This window comes from Eurytemora carolleeae, unplaced genomic scaffold (assembly GCF_000591075.1).
Source record: "Eurytemora carolleeae unplaced genomic scaffold, Eaff_2.0 scaffold384, whole genome shotgun sequence".
NCBI lineage: Eukaryota > Metazoa > Arthropoda > Copepoda > Calanoida > Temoridae > Eurytemora > Eurytemora carolleeae.
Window position 1 is genome coordinate 146,190 of NW_019396275.1, and position 6,049 is coordinate 152,238.

Consider the following 6,049-nt stretch of genomic DNA (forward strand, 5'->3'; position numbering starts at 1 on the left):
TTGTCCCTTTAACATTTAAAGGATATGTAGTTTGTAAACAGTAAATATTATCAGAAATATAACAATTTTCTTTTAGATGAATTATTTATGAAGCCAACATAGTTGCTAAAGGTTAACTTAAACCTAGAGAACCTTTAGAATTTAAACTTTTAAAAGTCTTTACAAAAATGTGTAAAGGTGTTAGTATTACAAAACTATGCAAAAATATTAGTATTACAAAACTATGCAAAAATATTAGAATTTCAAAACTATGCAAAAATATTAGAATTTCAAAACTATGCAAAAATATTAGTATTACAAAAATATGCAAAAATATTAGTATTACAAAAATATGCAAAAATATTAGTATTAGAAAACTATGGAAAAATATTATGATTTCAAAACTATGCAAAAATATTAGTATTACAAAACTATGCAAAAATATTAGTATTACAAAACTATGCAAAAATATTAGAATTTCAAAACTATGCAAAAATATTAGTATTACAAAAATATGCAAAAATATTAGTATTACAAAACTATGATTAGTATTACAAAACTATGCAAAAATATTAGAATTTTAAAACTAAACAAAAATATTAGAATTAAATAACTATGCAAAAATATTAGTATTACAAAAATATGCAAAAATATTAGTATTACAAATCTATGCAAAAATATTAGTATTACAAAACTATGCAAAAAATAGTAGTATTACAAAATTATGCAAAAATATTAGTATTACAAAAATATGCAAAAATATTAGTATTACAAATCTACGCAAAAATATTAGTATTACAAAACTATGCAAAAATATTAGTATTACAAAACTATGCAAAAATATTAGAATTTTAAAACTATGCAAAAATATTAGAATTACATAACTATGTAAAAATATTAGTATTACAAAAATATGCAAAAATATTAGTATTACAAATCTATGCAAAAATATTAGCATTACAAAACTATGCAAAAATATTAGTATTACAAAACTATGCAAAAATATTAGTATTACAAAACTATGCAATAATATTAGTGTTACAAAACTATGAAAAAATATAATGAAAAACGAAATTTTTGTTTTTTTGTAAATATTTATCTTTTCTCAGGGTTACATGCATTAAGTGTAGAGAAACCAAATCATTAGAATAAACAAGTTCGATACAACTTGTCCGATCTTTGTGAAACAGTTAAATATGTCAAAAACTGTAAAAGTACCTTGATCTGAGTGAAATTTTAAAAATATCGTCGTATATTTAAACGTAATTTTGAAAATCTATGGTGCTAACAGTTCACAGTATCCCTTTTAAAAAGTCAAAAAAAAATTTTAAAAATTGAAAACAAACCAAGTTATTTACCATCACTACCAATGTATACCAGTATAAAGTGTTAAGAAGAATGTTTGAAATGTCGTCTTAAAACTGAATATTTTTATTTTATACAGGGTTACCAACAAGTAAGGTTTCTATTTTTCCGGAAAAAAAATTCCAATTTGGAAATGGAATGATCCGGAAATTTGTTGCGTAAACCGGAATTCCGGGATAATTCGGATCAAATGGAAACCGGAATGTTTACGGTTTACGTTGCGTAAACCGGAAATTTGCCCGGTTTATGGAATGGAAACCGTAAAATTTCCAGTTTTTCATTTCGTAAACCGGAAATTTTTCTGATTTACTTAACGTAAACCTTAAAATTTCCAGTTTCCATTTCGTAAACCGGAAATTTTAACACAATATTAGACATAGAACGCAATGTTAAAAACATTAAAAGTTAAAACTTATTAGTTGACATACATAAAATACGCATTTAGTTCTACAATTTTATATTCACAAATATTTCACTATAATTCATCATGAAATGAACCATATATTTAAGAGTTTATAAAACTAGGCTTTAAACTGGTGAATTAAAAAAAATAATAAATTTCGACGTTTTTTCCCGCATAAATTTTTAACTAGTTTTAAACTTTCCCCTGGGCCATGTGAGTTGCCTCAGAAATGTCGGGCTCGGTTGGTTCAGCTGTTTGGACGTTTATTGGATACAAACGGACAAACAAACAGACGAGCAAAGTATATAAATAGAGTGAGAACCAGAAAATTCTGGAATAGGAGGACGACTATTAGACTTAAATTATGACTCTAAATAGTTCAATGAACATGAGACACGGCAATTACGTAGTATATACTATACTGTATACAGACCAATTTAAAAGTGATTTTATAAGTTACTATTTAACCTATTTGCNGATATATTTCGAAGATCTTCATTTTTCGGTATCACAAATTGTGCATTCCTTGTTTTACAGATTATGCTTGCAGGCATTATTGTGCTGTCTGAAATCATTTATTGTGCAGTAAAATGGCTAAAATCTATATTTAAGTTAAATAGAAATTCTAAGTCTGTGTTTGAAAACAAAGGGAGTCCAACTTCTGTTGTACTGTACACTTCGTATACAGACCAATTTATATATGTATATACATATTTCTAAATACTTGGGACATAAAATGTCGTCATCCAACTATGAGTTTGGTCCACTTTAGTATTTATTCACTTTGGGTCAGAGGTGCGTGTACTATTTGTATTTTCAAAGAAGAAATCAATCCCTTTAAACTTAAAGTATGTGCATGGTTTAAAAGTGTATAATACATAACTTGAATAGCAAAGGTCTCTTGAGCTGAGTTTTCTCTCTACAGATTAGGAAGAATGCATTAATGTTAAACTGAATTTGTTTAGTTAACTTGTAAACTTTATTTTTAAGAATTTTAACTTTTCTTTGTTAGAACTGTATTAAGTGCTGGGACAGAATAGAATGTTAATGCTAGAGGGGCTTCAGGGGAAAAGTACTTTTGGGATTTTTTCGGGCGCTTAAACAAGAAGGCTTTAAACTGGTGAATTAAAAAAAATAATAAATTTCGACGTTTTTTCCCGCATAAATTTTTAACTAGTTTTAAACTTTCCCCTGGGCCATGTGAGTTGCCTCAGAAATGTCGGGCTCGGTTGGTTCAGCTGTTTGGACGTTTATTGGATACAAACGGACAAACAAACAGACGAGCAAAGTATATAAATAGAGTGAGAACCAGAAAACTCTGGAATAGGAGGACGACTTTTAGGCTTAAATCATGACTCTAAATAGTTCAATGAACATTAGACAATGCAATTACGTAGTATAAACTATAACTGTATACAGACCAATTTAAAAGTGATTTTATAAGTTACTATTTAACCTATTTGCTTTGTAACAACATCAATTAGACTCAAGGATTGCTATAAATGTCTTCTTCCTTTCCACAGTTTTCTGTAGATGAAATTATTTGGAGACATGGCAGTCAGGATTTATATTATTTCATGATAATTCACAGTGGTATTACTCTAAATACAGCTACACCAGGCGCACATTCATTATTCTGTAGATAGTATTACTTACTGGTTTTATCTTTTACATAAGTTTAAAATGTCTTCAACGTTTTCCGGAACCTTTTTCCATAACGTTCAATAATTCTAGAACAACGTCTCGGAAGTTTCCAGTTTACGGAAAAAAATCGTTCCGAAATTCCAGATTTCCGGAACCTTTTCCATAATGGAAATGGAAAAAATTTCCGGATCATTTCCGTACGTAAACCGTAACCCGGAATTCCGGTGGAAACCCTACCAACAAGTATCGAGGCCGTTCCTTCCAAAAACTACATTGGTCTACAGCTTGACGTCTCCTATATTAGTCGTCAAGTGTACGGAGAAATTATCTATCTAACAGATAAGAATTTAGCATGAGACATCTAGCGGCCAACCTATCGTCCCTCAAAGTACGTGAACTATGCGACCACTATTTATAGAGAGAACGGGCTCTGGACTGTAAAGACAGCTTAAAACTCAAATATGACGATACAAAGTTTAAATTAATTCTTGAATGCAAGATAAACTTACTAATCAAATACCGTACACTTCTCGGAAGTCTCATCCTTTGTGGGTAACCCTGTACATACCATCAAAGGATGCAATACTTAAGACAGAAAAACTATTCTTCAACTATTAGATATTTAGTTTAAAAGATTTAAGGTCGTCTTTGAAGTTTCATCCTTTGTACGTGGTTAATCCTTGAAATTTATAACGTGAATTAATGGGAATTAATTAAAAAAAAACTTTAAAAATTTACACCTGTACGATAAAGATAGGCTTAGTTGTGTTAACAATTCTAAAAAATGTGTCATACTCACTGGCAGCTGTAGTCCATTTGAATTTACGAGCCGGGTCAACCTTTCCGGTCCTAGTTTGTATTGTATTACCCGGACATTGGGTAAATAAAGGAGACACTCAATAGGACTAGCCGGTGCAACAAGGTAGACGCGGTCAGACTTTAGGTTGAATTTACTTTTACTGAAGGGGGGTCAGAGGCAAAGTGAATAAACACTAAAGTGGAACAGACTAAGGAAACGACGACAGGTTGGGCCATAAGGTTTTATTTGGTTTGGAAATAATTTCATGAAAAGATTTCGTTTGGAAAGTAAAGACTAGAAAAAATAGACTAAAGACCCATGTAAATGTCGTCTTCAGATAGAACTTCGAAATTTTCACGATTTAAAATCAAAATTTTTTGTACGTTTCTATGTAGTTTATATGTAAATACTATTTGATTTGCCTGGCACTTCTAATTCTAAAGGAATTTATCTTTAAAACTGCTTAGTTTTGTTCTTTCAAATCTCACTCCATTTTAAAATATGTTTGTAAATTTCTTAAAACAGATCTATGTTATCATCCAGAGGCGTATTCAGGGGGGGGGCTATGGGGGCTCATCCCCCTCCTGGATCAGTGGGGGGGGTCGGCCCCCCCTCCCTAAAGAAAAAGAAATGTAAGCCCTTAATATCTTTAAAACTATGTCTAGTTCTCAACTACTCTTAAATCTGTCAAAATACAAAAGTGAAGACCAAGAGATATATTTCGAAGATCTTCATTTTTCGGACTAGTGAAATATATTCTTTTCGGGGGAACCGTAACCCTGTCACATTCTTCACATTACTATATCTACAGTGGAACCCATAAAACAGTGAAATAGAAAGACGACATTTAAACCAGTCTTTTGTGTATTTGATTTAAGCATTAACTAATTCAATGTCAGGTGTACACTGCACAATCTCTGTATTTCGTATAAAGGAATTGAGTCTTTGTCACTAACATGATTTTTAATCCTTATTTCTTTGCAGCCCAATGTTGTAGACCTTAAATATTTCGAACTATAAATTCTGTTAGTTCAAAAAATCTAAGTTTGAAATATCAAAGGATAATACCATCAGGTAGCCGATATATATGTAGGGATTATAAAATTTGAGTGTGTGGCAAAAACTCAATTCCTTAGAATATTTTAAATAATAATCATGGAGTCTAACACTTCTCTTCTTTTTCCACAACTTTATGGTTCTCACTGTGCATAAAAACAATATCTGTATAGAATATGAACCATTAACCCCCCCCCCCCCACACAGTGAGTATTATGGGAGGGTCCGCCAAAATGAATTTATTCCATAAACCTCATATTTATGTCAAATAAGGCCGCTTAAGAATTTTTTTTGAGAGAGAAGTCTCTAAGTTGTTTAAATGTTATGCTTTAGGTAAGAATTTTTCGACCGAAAACACGCTATTTCATTGAAAACTCTTAAAATATGAGTTTTCAACACGCTACTCTGATTAAATTAAGGCTTTGGCGTGCTGCCGGTGCCCCTAAATATTCCCTATATGGCTGTTAGAATCTATTTCTATATTTATATTATCCCAAAACCGCTGTGCTTTCTTGTGCTTTTGCTATAAAATATATGTTTTTCTTCCGAAATAGCTCGCTGTAACAAAGACGACAACTAAATATATTGCGGGTTTACAGGATCTATTCAAGGATAAATATATGAACTTGAAAAGTAATTATGAATTGAAATCATTAAACTTCAATGCAAGATACAATTCATACAATGTTTGTAAATGAAATGATTATCAGAATATATTCATTTTGTCCATTCTCACCTTGAAACACAAGACAAATGCATTTTAAGAGGAGAATTGTGACAAAAACCAGTCACCCCCCTCCCCT